Below are 16,037 nucleotides of genomic sequence, written 5' to 3'. Positions count from 1 at the left end.
AGAGGCTGGGAGCCTTCCGTACCGAGATGATGGCCTTGATGGGAGCACGTACCTTGACATTCCGAGAGTTTAGAGCTTGCGGAGCACCAGATTATCATGGGGCTAGGGACCCCATTGCTAGCAGTAGGTGGTTAGCCGATGTCGCCAATGCATTCCGTACGAGCCGGTGTCCCGAGGGGGACAAGGTTAGACTCGCCTCCTGCCTTCTGAAGGACAGAGCGAGGGATTGGTGGGAGGAGATTGGTCATGCCTTGGGGGATGATGCCGCGTTGGACGCGATGACATGGGGTGATTTCTCGGCCAGGTTCAGGGCTGAGTTCTCACCGACTATTGAGGTGCAGCAGTTGGCACGAGAGTTTCAGGTTTTGACACAGACTACTTAGACTGTGGCGGAGATCACCGCCAAGTTCAGGGAGAGGGCCCTTCTTGTTCCGCAGTATGTCGCGGATGAGGAGATGAAGAAGGCCCAATATCACGAGATGTTGAGGGATGACATCAGGAAGTTTGTGAGCAGGTCCAGCTGCAAAACGTTGGAGGATATGATCGAACGAGCTAGGGAAAGGGAGATCGATCTGGAGCACCTCGGGAAGACGAAGCCGGAGGAGGTTCAGGTGTCTACGGGATCGGGAAAGAGGCCCAAGACATCAGACTCTAGATCGAGAGGTCCTCAGGACCGGGGCCGTTGTGGCAAGTGCGGCAGGACGCACGAGGGTGCGTGTAGGAGTGGCAGCAGTGGTGATTCTGGCTGCTTCAAGTGCGGCCAGATTGGTCATTTCAGCAGAGATTGTACTGCTACCACCACCAAGGGATCAGACCTGTTATGTTTCCATTGCAGTCAGAGGGGCCACAAGAAGGCCCAATGTCCGAGTTTGCATTCGGCAGGACAGGTGATAGCACCTGCCCCTGCAACCATGAGGATCACCGACGGCCGTCAGGGCCAGGCAGAGACGCCTGTAGCAAGGAGCAAGGCGTATCAGTTGGTTTCCGATGAGGTGTGAGCAGCCCGATGTGTCAGGTACATATCTTCTTTCATTTCTCTATCAGTTTATGACATGGTCTGATTGTTATGGTTCTGCATCGGTATTGATAATGATATTTCGGAATTTTGCGGTCTGCTTGTGATTAATTTATATGCCATCTGCATACCTTGGATGTTAGAATGATAGTTGGAGGTCGTCTCCTTGGGAGTGGGTTACTTAGGATGCATTACCTGTAGCATGCCTGTGAGGAGCTCGATAGTGCCTCGCTAGTTCGGGAAGGTGTCGTTTGGAAATGGATCGGTTAGATCCCCAGTTGTGGTAAGTCGGGTTTTCAGCGAAGTGATCAGGGGATGGTAGGAAGAATTGGAAATTCTTCTAAGCTGTGAGCTGTGAGGAGCTAGTCTAGTCGAAGTGGGGGAGAGCCATCCGTGTGGCCAAGGATAGAAGTAAGTACAAGACTGGGGTGGTTTCGCAGTCTTGGTAAGGAAGGAAGCAGTTCAAGTGGCTGATGGGATTGAGAAACGCGTGAGTTGGGAGTTGGGAAACTCCCCAGTGTTGAGTGCGTGTAATAGCGATCAGTAGACGATTAGTTTGGGAGACCAGGTTGAAGATTTTCTCGGCAGGACGTGATTTTAGTTAGGACGTAAGACTACGGGACAACCGCATCATTCCCCAGCAGCGAGTTAATGAGGGAAGTGATGTAAGACTGCGGGTAAGCCGTAGCATTCATTAGCAGTTTAGTTAGCGGAGTGTGGGCGGGGGCCCGTATCTCCTAGTTAGCAAGGTAGGGATCAGGAAAGGGTAGTTCGTTGTGATTAGTATGGAGTGGGCCTGCGTAAGCCTAGAGAGGTGAGACCTTGGGAGAGGCCGCTCCAGGATACAGTTGGGTGAGACCCATGGGTGAGGCCCGTATGTTAGCAATAGTATAGGTGAGACCTGGGAGCAGGATTGCTCAGTAGTATAGTTTGGGTGAGACCCGCGGGCGAGGCCCGTTCGATAGTAGTTAGGCAGGTGAGACTAGAGGGGAGGATCGCTCTAGGATATAGTCGGGTGAGACCCATAGGCGAGGCCCGTAAGATTATAGCAGTACAGGTGGGACCTGGTAGGGACCTTAGGGTCAAGATAGGGGATCGAGGATCCCAAGACTTGTAGCGCCAGAGTGGCTGGATTGATAGAGAAGTGTAGATAGCCGAAGTTTCTTCGGAAGTCGCTGGGAGCAAATAAGAGATTGTGCTAGTTGTAGTAACTGGTGAGTATCCGGTAACCCAGTTATCGGCAGAATCTGTAGAGGGACCAGGGTGGGCTCGGTCCATTCGGAAGGCGAATGAGAAATGGCAGGACCTTAAGGCAGGAAAGTGACGACAGAGAAGTATGGCGTGGGACAGCTAGTTGACCGAGGAGTGCTACGCCTCTCGTAGCAGGGTTGGATAATCTCAGAGGAAAGGGTTTGACCCTGTTGCGCAGCTCTCGTTGGAGTCTAACCATTACAGGGATAAATCTTTTACTCGCAAGATTATCTGGTCCATACGCTGGGCTGAGTGCTCAACGCCAAGTTATAGTAAGCATGAAGTGTTCGGTGGGTATCGACAGTAGTGACCAGCACTGGGAGTGGCTGGAGTAATGGATACCATGAAGGATATGTCTTTCACAGTGGTAGACGAGGTGGTTCGTGGTGGAACGTTGCCTTGGGAAGGCCAGAAAACGCGCAAGGACAAAGGGGGTGAACCCCTAGTATCTAAGCGTAGGTACTCGGGGATTACTGGAAGGATTGTCAGTTGAAAGAGTTGTGTGCTCAGGATTGGCGGGATTTAAGTGCACTTGAGGATTGATAACTACGAGGACTAGTTTTATTCTGGGTAACCGGGCGGAAGGTCCATGAGAGTAGTCGGCCGGAGTTATAGTCATCAGGCAGGGGCGATGTGAACGGATTGCAGGACAGTTGGTCGTAGCGGCCTTCGAGGACGAAGTCTAGTTTAAGTGGGGGAGAGTTGTAACACCCAGACTCAGAAAGACCAAGAAAAGAAAGGAAAAGCTCTAAGTCATGAGTCAACTCGTCGAGTCCAGGAAGGAACTCGACGAGTCGGAGCGGGATCCGGGGTATAGAGTAAGTGATCGACTCGGCGAGTCGGCTAGTGGACTCGGCGAGTCTGGTTTGGGCGAGAAAAACCCTAATCACGGGGGTTGTGCCCTATTTAAAGAACATTACATCCCTTCCCCAGCCTCTTTACTCCCCTTTTGAGATCCAGAAACCCTAAATCGTGAGTGAGAGCCCTTGGAAGCAATTTAGAGTCTAGATAAGTGATTTTGGTCGAAAGGGGCTTGAAGATCAAGAGGCTTGCTGCAAAGGAGTGGTGTAGATCCGGGATCTACTTCAGTTGGAGCATATATTGGAGGTAATAAGATGTTGCTTTGGCTTTATTGCAAATAGATCTATCTTATGTTTGAGGTTTGGGGCATTTTGGGCATGATTTAGATCTAAGTCGAGTTAGAGGCCTAGATCTGAGGTTGCTACCTCAGATCTAGACTTGTGATGGTCCAGAAGGTCATAAAGTTTATGTCAATAAGTTATTGGTGAAGCCCCTTTGCCTTAAACCCTAGCCCTAGAGTGTTTTGGGCCTTTAGATCCTTGGTTTCACGTAAAGTTTGCAACTTTACGTGGGGGATAGACTGTAGAAGAGTGGATCTATGGATTGGAGCTCCTGCATGGCTCGAAAAGCCACTGTATGGATTGAGAACTGGAGAGACTCGGCGAGTCACATGGGTGTACTCGACGAGTTGTATGAATATGTGCATGGGCTCGGCGAGTTGGAAGAACAACTTGGCGAGTCTGTTGAAGATTGCCTAGGACTCGGCGAGTCTGTTCTTGGACTCGACGAGTCAGGTCGCAGAACCCCCCAACCTCTTCTGGTTAAGAAGCAGATCAGTGAGTTGAGCGATGACTCAGTGAGTTGGATAGGATGGGACTCAGAGATCGTTGAACTCGACGAGTCCTGGGGTGACTCGGCGAGTTGGGTCGTATTTTGAGAGCTTCTGAGTTTAAGGACTCGGCGAGTCGAGTCAACTGGAAGGTTGACTTTGACCAGGACTTTGACTTTAACCAGAGTTGACTTAGTTTGACTTCTAGAGTTCAGTTTGGAACTAAGTGTTATATTGATAATAGTAGCTCGGGGAGCTAGTGGAGCAGCGGTTCAGAGAGTTGTCGGACAGCAGCCAGAGGGTTATCAGCAAAGTTCAGCAGTGCAGGTGAGTTTCCCTTTGTGTGGATGGGTCTACGGCCACAATGTCGGTCCATGTAGTTATGAGTAGGAAGGGAGTGAGTGTGGGCTGGGCCCGTATCTCACTATCAGTAGGAGTGTGGACCGGGTTCCATGACTCATCAGTAGCAGGACAGGGGCGGGGCCCAAGGTAGGCGAGGCCTTAGAACAAGAATCCAGTAGTATATGTTCAATTTGTGTGTTATGATATGATTGTATGTTAGTATATGTTAGCGGGCGGGGCCCAGAGACAGGCGGGGCCTAAGAGAAACAGATCTGTACACCGAGCGGGGCTCGAAGCCAGGCGGGGCCTGTTGTAGCGGGCGGGGCCCGAGGTAGTGGGCGAGGCCCAATATTTGCAGTATGCGATTATGTGGATGGTATGTGGTAGGTTGGGGAACTCACTAAGCTTCGTGCTTACGGTTTTCAGTTTTGGTTTCAGGTATTCAGTTTTCAGAAGAGGAGCTCGGAAGGGTTGCAGTGCACACACCATGACAAGTTAGCCTGGGATCTTTACTCTGATAATTAAACAAGTGTTTTGGAAATGAAACTATGATTTGTCATATAAACCCTTTTTGTATGTTTGAATGACTTAACGCTATGGATCAGTAATGTTTTTAAAAGAAATTTTTGGACTCAAAATTTGGGATGTTACACACTAATGTTTGAATGGCCCCACCCTTATGTCCTGGAGACCAAAAGATATATGCTGCAAATAATACCTCAGCAACGAACCACTTCCCTTGGCGCTTTCCTCCGCCAATCAATAATGCTTACTAAAACCATGAATCCTGACAATGAAGAATAACCATCTTGTGGGACCCTGTCTACAGACCTCCCACATAATACCCTTCTTCCCAAAGCGTTTCAACAATCCTCCCGCTCTCGACTCTAGCACTCATCATTCAGGGCCTCGCACCCTGACTCACTCACCAGCTCAAACATCCACAGCTGAACTGCAGTAGCTGTAACAATATTTGCCCTAAACCAGGCTACAATCGCTCCCAAGACATAGTCTACAATCCCGAAAGTGCAATAGATCGCACAATCAATCCTTACCGTCCGATACAAGAGATCCAAGGCGAAGTGGACCTCCAAAATACTTACGCCACATCGACCCACCTGTGCTTACCAGCGCTAAACCCTTTGTCGCCAATCCCGGTGACCAACTAACCCCGAGTTAGAATACAACCTGATCTTGGGGTCACAAGCCTGCTTAATTCTTCGAGCTCGTAAACTGAAAGGGCACAATCCTTGCCCTAGAAAATAAACCATTTTAATTCCAGTTGCATAACTCCAGCTGAACATAATCATTACTCCTTTCCGGAGTCCCCGCGTCTCACATTCCGGCCTCGAACAAAACCCTCGAAGCCTCAATCTAGAATCGCATGTTCTAGACTCTCCCGCTTAACTCACAGACTGTAACAAGTACAGAACACCTCACTAATCCCAAGTAGCTGCAGCTCTCTGCTCCTCAGAATACGTCCCAATAACAAGTTCCCACCAATTCTTCGCCCCGGACCTTAGCAGGTTCCGAGCGTGCCTGACCTTCTGGTCAGTAGAACATGAATATGTGAAGCAACATCCCTTCACGTCATATGGTACCTCATGGTTATGACCGGGTCCCGAACCCTATCAAAAGTCGGGGCTTCGCATCATTGAAGTCCTAATACTAGAAAGCCTAACTGGATCCTCCCCCTGTCGTTGTTACAGCTGCTATAGCTGCCACGACAATCGTCTTGGCACTAGCTGCATAGCGCTCGTCGAAATACTCAACCATAATGGTCTTGATAGACCCAAACATCTCCGCCAATTGTCCCCGAACAATCTCAATCACCTCCTCCCGGATGATCTCACGGACATGACCCTATAACAATGCGGCCTATCCTAGCTGCCAACTCCCGACCCTAACCTGGGTCCGGTCTCAAGACGTCTCGTAACCACCATTCTGGTAAGACACCAGAAAGATCTCTGATAAAGCATAATATAACAGGGGACCAACTCCTTACCCAACTTTAGGGGTTGTGACTTCCTTGCTACGCATATGGGTCCTGTGCTTTCAGTAGTACGGGCCCATACTACCTTCCACACCTACCCATATTTGTCTCAAGTATCACCACAAAACCCTACTAATACAGATAGCGAGCGCTCAATCCTCACCCCTGGAGGAATGCTAAATATCTCATAACTGGCCTCCTGGCCTCACACAACCCATCCATCCATGAAACTTCCACCAACCCCTGCAGCACTAGTGTATGCTAGCCATACATAACGATGGACCCTATAGACTTTCGAATATCCAATCCTACCCTATACCCTAATCAATAAGAACAGAACATAAGGCCAGATCAAACATTCTCAGGCTATAAGATCTTAATTATATACAACTGTGATGCATACACAAGACAACTACAATAATGATGTCAATTTCACATAAGGGAAACCCTAGGCTAGCAGGCATCATGTAATCAGACAATTCTATCATGCAATTCCTAAAGATCCCTAGCCTAGTACTAGCATGCTGTTCTAATATATCACAATATCAAATAACTGTATAGTATTTTGGGGTCTACTTACTGGCTCCGGCTGATCGTACACTTTACATCCTCCTTTACTTATTTTGAAAACCATTTTAAAAAAAATCATTTAAAAATCATTTCCTTGATTTGAGACTGGATTCACACGAGTGTTCCTCCAATTCACTCAAACCAAGGCTCTGATACCAACTTGTCACACCCATGAAGTTCGAGCCAATTTAAAACTTTTTAAATCGTTTGAAACCATTCAGTTATTACAATTTGTTTTCAAAATAGTTTATACATCAGAGTTCCCAGAAATCATAATCATCAATCGAGGAAGTGTACGGTCACGCCTTTGCCTCCCCACGGCCATCCGCTAAACCTGAAACAATAAACTGAAACTGTAAGCCCGAAAGCTTAGTGAGTTGCCCCCAAAATACCAACCTCATATAACCATAATCATATCATATCAACAAATACAGAACAACATGCATACTGAACCCTCAGCTTGACTGGACCGCCTTGCAAGGCCTACAGTCTACCTGGATCTATCTCGAGCCTTCGGTATGACTGGACCGTCATGCAGGTTCACAGTCTATCCGGACCGCTCGTCGGGTATGTTGGCCTCAACCGCACGAAGCAGGACATTGCCTCAACCCACCCATCAACAATAACCATGTGCACATAAATAACATATATTGGCATATATATAACAGTCATAACGATCTAACAGATCATCAATCATAGCAACATCCTATAACCAGGATACCGACCTAACCAGGTCACTAACATAGCATCATCCTATATACCAGGATACCAATCCAACAGATCATAATAGCATAGCAACATCCTAAACAGGATACTGACCTAACCGGTCACTAGCATAACATCATCCTATATACCAGGATACCGATCTAACAGAATCATAATAGCATAGCAACATCCTAAACAGGATACTGACCTAACCGGTCACTAGCATAACATCATCCTATATATCAGGATACCGATCTAACAGAATCATAATAGCATAGCAACATCCTAAACATGATACTGACCTAACTGGTCACTAGCATAACATCATCCTATATACCAGGACGCAGATCTAACAAACCCATAAGTATATCATGTGAATACCCGAATACAAATCCGATAAAGGGTCGGCCTTGGTGCCGTAGACCCTGTTGATATAGTGAGGATAACTCACCTTGCAACTGCCGAACCGAAACACGAGAACACTGGCCCGAAGCACTACTCCAAACTCCAACACCTGATGCCATCAATGAACCATGAAATAAATATCCAAAATACCATAACACCCCTGAAGGTCAAACAGGTCAAAGTCAAAGTCCTAGCCAAAGTCAACCTTCCTGATTGACTCTACTCGCCGAGTTCCCAACTTCAGAATACTCTTATATCACAACTCAACTCGCCGAGTCACTCCATGACTCGTCGAGTTTAACGATCTCTGAGTCCTATCATGACCAACTCACTGAGTCACCACTCAACTCACTGATCTGAGTCTTAACCAGAAGAGGTTGGGGTTTTGCGTTCTGACTCGCCGAGTCCAAGAACAGACTCGCCGAGTCCACGACAATCTTCAACAGACTCGCCGAGTTGTTCCACCAACTCATCGAGTTCATGCCTATCTTCAACAGACTCGCCGAGTCCAAGAACAGACTCGCCGAGTCTCTTCATCCCTTTATTCATGCAGAGATTTTTCGAGTCATGCAGGGGCTCCAAACTGTAGATCCACACTTCTAGGTCATGACTCTCACGTAAAGTTGCAAACTTTACGTGAATATAAGGTGTTATAAGCCCAAATCACTATAGGGCTAAGTTTTAAGACAATGATGCTTCACCAACAAGCCAAGGGCTGATACTTTGAGAGGTTCTGGACCAAGACAAGTCTAGATCTGAAGTAGCAACCTCAGATCTAGACCCCTAACCCGAATTAGATCCTTAACATGCCAAAATGGCCCCAATTATCATTCTAGAATAGATATAAATGCAATAGAGTCAAGGTAACAGCTTGTTACCTCTAAAATGTGCCCAAGCTGAAGTAGATTCTGGATCTACACCAATCCCTTGATGCTCTACACTTTGATTTACAAGCCTTATTTGCTAGAATCTCCTTCCAAAGCTTCCAAGTTCACTCCATAAGCTCACACACGATTCCAGGGTTTTCTGACTCTCAAGGGGGATGACAAAGAGGCTGAGGTGAGGACTTAAGGTCCTTTAAATAGGGTGCAAGCCCTGAGATTAGGGTTTTCTCTTCCCAGCACCAACTCGTCGAGTCCAGCTTCCGACTCGGCGAGTTGGTCACTTAATTCGCGACCAAAACCTGATCCGACTCGACGAGTACTCGAACCTACTCGTCGAGTAGTTTCTTCAATGTACACTTTAAGCCCTTATATCATATTTCTGAAATTTGGGATGTTACAGTCCCCTTTCACCTTGTCTTGAAGACCAACTGTGTAATCTTTGTTGAACGTAGAGATGTATTCAATCAAGTGCTCCAATAAGATTCGAACACTTGTTGTCACACCCCCAAACCGAGATGGCAAAAACATTTGGCGGCGGAGGACGTTATGTACAGTATCATAGCAATGCACAATAGTAAAACAAGCAACAACATCCATTGCATTAATAGAATAGTTAATACATGTGTGTTCTTTGTATAAATTTGTAAGACACCAAAAATGTACATATATAAAAATAAAAGACGAGTCTGAACAAGCTCCGTCTTCTCTAAAACTTGTGCCAGTGTACCTGCCTACTGGTTCCCTGAGAATACAAGTTATTTTGAAAGAGAGTATCAACATTTAAGTTGGTGAGTTCATAAGTATTTAGTGTCAAATGTTTGTAGTTGTTTCATGAAAATGTTTGTATTTGTTTAGTAAAATGTTTGTATACTTCCCAGAAAATCCTATATTTTCTTCTACAAATGAAAAGTAGTCTTCTACCCAAGACCCGACTGTTTTGTATGTTTGTTCTCTTGTAATAGTGTAAAATGTACGTTTGTACTTGAAATAGCATAAAATGTATTTTTGTACTTGAAATAGTATAAAATGTATATTTACACTTGAAATAGTATAAAATGTATGTTTTCCATATTTGTAAAACTATCTTTACTACAAAAATAGTATGCATTTCTCATGTGAGAATATCACTGTATGAATGTAATGGAAAATGAAGGTTTACAGTAGTATTCTATAAAATACACTACTGATGCTTTAGCTACCTTGGAAACCAAACTGGTTAATTAAGGTTAAAATGTGTGACAACCGTCAAATTCTGGTCAAGTCAAAGTCAAATAAAGTCAACAAGTCAAACCGGTCAACTCAATTAACCTTGTATATTAGGGTTTACATTATGTTATTACTGTACAACTCGCTATTTTAATAAGAAGTTATCACTTGAAAAATTCATATGTTCAGAATTCTCAAACCCTAATCAGGGTAAGTGATGGGACAACTTGGTAAAACACTATCCCGTACCCCTCGGGAGCGTATAACATTCATAGCGAGGCTTAGCGAGGTTTACAAACCTTGCGTGGCAAAGCTAAACATCCAAAAAGGTCATAAACGAAGACTCTCTCAAATCTCTCTCTCTCTATCTCTCTCTACCTCAAATCTCTCCCAAATCTCTCTAAGTATGAGAAATCTCTCCAAGTATGTGAAATCTCTGCCAAATCTCTCTAAGTATGTGAAATCTCTCCCAAATCTCTCTAAGTATGAGAAATCTCTCCACGTATGTGAAATATCTCCCAAATCTCTCTCAATATCTCTCTCAACCTTTTTATAATCACCCGGGGCATCCCGACCCTTAATTTAGTCGAAAACAACTCGAAAACGGAAGTTTATGCGAAAAATAGCTTTATAGAGCCGAACCCTCTTAAGGAGCCGAAACCTTCCTATAGGAACCGAACCATGAGGACCGAACCTGCATAAGACCGAAACTACATATGGGACCGAACTCACCCTTCGGTTCGGATCAGGCCTCTCGGTCTATATCGCTCCAATCGAGCTTCAGTCTGTTTCGCCTCCTTTTCCCTCCTCGCATGCGAAACTACCCGGATCAACCTCTCTCGGTTCCTAGCCATGGACCGAACCAGCCTTCGGTTCTAAGCCTCTAAGGACCAAACCTTCAGCCTGATCTCAGATTTTCACCCTTTTTCCCGGTTTTCGACCCCAACTCCGTTTTAAGCCCGTTTTTCGTGATTTTAACGCGGGATTTTCACCCAAACTCGTGTTTTGACTTAAGAGACCCTATATTATCATATATTAATCACATTTTGAGGAGGGGGGGGGTCTTAAACTAAGTACAATATCTTTTGGGAAAGATATGGTGTTGGAGTGTTGACTTTAGCTAGAGTATGACACAAGTTAACACCCATACCCTCATAGGACAACCCTCAGTCACTATTCCTCCCTACCTAGTCAACTATTTGTCCTTTGACACCCCTCCTCTAACTGCAAAGATTCATCAAAAGCTGAAAAATCTCCTATCTCCTTCCACTTTACTCACTCTCTCTCACCAAAAAGCAAACACCTCTCTCTCTCTCTCACTTTCCCTCTCTAGAACTCGAGATTTCAAGGTTGTTCTTGAACTTTTCACTTCAGTCTTGGATTTTGAATCTTCAAGTATCTCGCAAATGTTCTTGACTTGGAAACCTTTCTTTTTCCACCTTCATTTCAGGGAATAACTCAAGGTGAGTTCATACCCCCACATTTTCATGTTTTTCTTTAAGTTTTAGGGGGATAATACAAGTTAAAACACCAAATATTTAACTAAACTCAAACATCAGCTTTCAACAGGAAAGTTTGGTTCAATTCACGGACTATTTTGAACATCTTAAACTTAATATATTTTAAAACTGTTTAATATGAAAATAGCTCAGGTTCTTACCTTTAAAATGACTACTTGGACATCTCCATACGATTTTTCTACGATTTATGGTGATTTTTACAAAACTGCTTATCATTTTAAAAACGAATTCGGACCAGTCTGTGAATATGAAAATTTTCACACAAGTTAGAGACTTCTAAAAATCATAATAAAAATTATGAATAAACTAGACACATTTTCTAAACTCTCAGAGTTTACGAATTTTGTTTTTGACTTCGTATGATTTTTCTATGACTTTTCTAAAACAGTGTAGAAAAGTTAAAAACAAGTTAACAGATTACAATATTCATAACACTTTGTAACATGTTGAGCAAAGTGTAACCTTTGATGATTTTGTATTTTGCATGTGTTTATCTGTTGTGATATGTTTATATAATAGAAAATATTCTATCAAGTATAAGGGTCCTTTGTAATTACAAATAATGCATGATGAAATATAATAAGTATAGTTATGCATTGGTTAAACTATTACATACACATGAAGGGTCTCACCAAAATACTATCGGATTTTCAACTACTACACGATAAACTATAATAGGTATGGTTTAGGAAAATCACATCACTAATTTGGTACGCAAAGGGGGATTTCACTCCCACCACAGAAAAGGTTCTTACTCAAACACTACACGTAAACTCGTTAACGTAAGTTGTGAGACAATTCTTCAAATGTACTGTTAGAGTACGGGTTAGAAATTCCTGTAAGTTATAACCAGAATCTCTTGTAGGGAGAGCGTGATAATTGTGTATAGATCTATATTGGGATTGACACACCACACCTTGTTGCTAGCTACAGCGGGACCTGCAGGTCTACGGGTGACAAAAGTCATTACAAACTTTAACGTCTGAAAAACGTTGTAACAGGTCATCTGGTTGTAGTATGGTTATAGCGACTCACATAGGGAGTTAACATAACTTAAAGTTTATGGGAAATTCTACTTTAAAAAGGAAAACAAAAAGGGGTTTTATCTATTTAAAGCTGCATTCTTCGTTTAAATTACAAACACACACTCATGCATTCGGTCTTGGGATTTAAGACTACATGATATTTTATGAGGAAAATATTGGATTTTTCTTGTGTATACATTACATTTTACCAATAAAGGTTTTTCCAACATTTCACCCAAAAGCTTATGAACTCACCAACTTAATTGTTGACACTCTTTCAAAACTACTTGTATTCTCAGGAAACCAGTGAAACGGGTAATCAGTTGCTTTTGAGGATGGGACGCCAGACGTCAAATTATACATTTTTGTCATCATAATGTAATTGATTTTGAAACATGTAAACTCATACTATGGTGTAACTTTTTCAATTATATTTATGATGGTTGTATTTACTATGTGCGCTATTATACTCGTTGTTGTGATACTATACATGAAGTCCTCCACCCATGAATGTTTCCGCCATCCTTGGTTTGGGGGTGTGACAGATTGGTATCAGAGCATTGTTTATAGTGAACATAGTATATCAAACCACATAAGATATACAAACTATAAACACAAAGGGACTAAGACTCTCCGATTTAAAGGTTTTCCCTACAAGTATACTTCTAAAATAATAAAAGCGTTATTTTTATGAAAAAGTATAAGTACATACATGCATACCGATATAGTGTCACGTCTAAGGAAAATGCAAAAGTTAAAAATAGAGGAGTTGTGCAATGTGAATATGCCTTGGGATATGCAATCAAGTCTGGGAGGAATATAGCCTGATCAACTATATTCGTACGAGGAGTGACTAGCATATGCCAGGGGATACTCATAGTGGACAACAAGTCTATCAACTTACCAACATCCATACAAGAAACACGTTAAGAATCTAACACAACCATTAAAATACTATAGGAGTATTTTGTTAACTAAGCACAATATTTCTAGATCCATTATATGCCTCTTACACCCCTTTTCTCGTACAGACGACATGGCAGGATTTCATTTACCCGGAGACCCCTACTTTCCGAACCAGGGGAACGGTGGTTGGTTGGAAGCAGAACCAAAAGAGGATCCCGAGGAAGTATTCAAGGAGGAACTTGAAGAAGACCCCGAAGAGGACGAAGAAGAAGAGGAATTGGAGGACGAAGAGGAAGAAGAGGACCCAGAGGAGGAAGTCATCAACCCTCCTTACATCGCCAGGGTGCCTACAAACCGATTTGGCTACAACGGGCCCGAGCCTCGTTGGGCAACAGTGATCGAGAGATGGAGCCATCAACAACAACAACGATCACCATTTGGCGATCAACGGGGTTACTACGATCTCAGTCATGGGAGACCAGCTGACAGAGCCCTCCCAGTCGTGATCCAGCAGATCACGAATCTTGGGGACCAGGATCGAGATATGGCAAATCAAGTTCGGGACCTCAACGCTGTGGTGGATGCATCCGATGCTCGTACCCGGGACCTGGAAAGAGACTTCTACCCCATGGACCAACTCATCGAGGACCTTACCACCGCTCGGGCGGAAGTAAGGGAGTACCAGATAAGGCACATGGCTCTCGAGGAGAGAGTGATCGCGGCCGAACGCCGGATTGCGGAGCTTCAGGGAGCCTCGACCTCGTCTCAAGGCCACAATGGACCAGCTGATACCACCCTCCTTGAGTAGTGCTTGCACTACTCACATTTTGTTATAGACTAGGTTTACGAGTATGTGTTGGGACTACTCTTTCTTGTAAGTAGGTTTGACCCTGCGTCTAAGTGATTACACTAGTCAAAGGGTCTATGTGCTGTCAAAATTCTCTGTTACGTTGATATAATGTAGACCTTCTATAATGTCAAATTTTCCTAAAATCATGTACTAAATTATATCAATGAAAATTGGCATGCATTTTATTTTATTGGGAGTTCACCTCAAATTGCATAACATGGCATTAACAAACGATTTGCTTATGGTAACTCTGAGATTATTTAATATATACCTCGAGGTTATGTGTAATCAAGAGGTGATCGACTTAGAAATGGTGAGTCCGCCTTGGATCCTGTTCCTTGTTTGGTTGTGGGCCCAGGGCAGACTCATTAAGTTCGACGGTCTGTTGGACCTTAGTTATACACAACTAGTATACATTAGGGGGTCTTATGAGTGGGCCAGGCATGGAATAAAGATTTCAAAGATTTCATTTGAATCATTATTACTAAATTCATAAGTTTGTTTATATAGACTTCTGCTATGAATTGTTTGCAACATTCGAAAAAAAAATCGGGAAAATACTATACTTGAAAACTAATAACCTAGTTTTGCGTCTCCCGACTGATTACCTTTTCTAAAAGAATTATACTCATTTCGTCTTTGAAATTCTATAACAGAAAAAAATTCCGCCTCGTAGATCTGCTTGGCGCACCGGCGGAACGCAAACAAATCCACCACCGCTGCCTCCCCAGTATGACCCGGTAATGTTCCAAGCTGCGGTCACAACTGCGGTGGCAGCTGCAATGTCCCAAATCAGCACTAACGGTGCCAGAAGGACCGGGAGCGGTACTAATAACTCCACTCAAGGAGATAGCCAAGGGCGTTCGAGAGAGTGTTCCTTCAAGGACTTTACTAATGGAAAACCCGATTCGTTCAATGGAAGCGGGGGAGTCATCGATTTGATGCAGTGGTTCGAGAGGACCGAATCTGTCTTCAAATTCGAAACTCGCACTTTCACCGGCAGGGCCCTTACTTGGTGGAATGGCCACGTAAAATCCTTAACTCTCATCGTGGCTAATTCAATAAGCTGGGAAGATTTGAAAACCATGATGCTAAAGGAGTATTGCCCAAGGGGTGAAGTAAAAAATTAGAACAAGAACTTTGGAGTCTCAAGATGGCAGGCTCTGACCTCACAACTTACACTGCCCGATTCAATGATCTAGCACTCCTCTGTCCGGCCATGGTCAGTCCGGAAAGCAAGAAGGTGGAACGATATCTCTGGGGATTATCTTCCCAGATTCAAAATAGTGTGTTGGCCTCACGACCAACTACTTTTGAGAGTGCCAAGGAGTTGGCTCAACAACTCATTGATTATCAGGCCAGCCATGCCCCTATGACAACCACCTCCGATCAAGCACGACAAGGGAACAACAAGAGGAAATTCTGGGATAATAAAAAGAAGCAACCGGCGCAGGGCCCCGCAAAGAAGCAGCAAACTGTTGCCATCCATGCTGCCCCTACTCCTTCCACTCCAGCACCACTGAGACAATATGCTGGAACCCTTCCCAAGTGCAACAAGTGCAACTTTCATCACAACGGTCCTTGCCGAGAAATGCACTGCAACCGCTGTAACAATAAGGGGCATACCGCCCGTTTCTGCAGGGCATCTGCCCAACAAGCCAACCCGACCGCCAATGCCGGAGCAAGCCGAGCCTGTTACAGTTGCGGGGAGACTGGGCACTACAAGAGGGATTGC

This window comes from Lactuca virosa, chromosome 3 (genome assembly GCF_052849685.1).
Source record: "Lactuca virosa cultivar CGN04683 chromosome 3, Lactuca_virosa_CGN04683_v6, whole genome shotgun sequence".
Taxonomy (NCBI): Eukaryota; Viridiplantae; Streptophyta; class Magnoliopsida; order Asterales; family Asteraceae; genus Lactuca; species Lactuca virosa.
The sequence above is the reverse complement of the archived record's forward strand: the minus strand, read 5'-3'. Positions refer to the sequence as shown.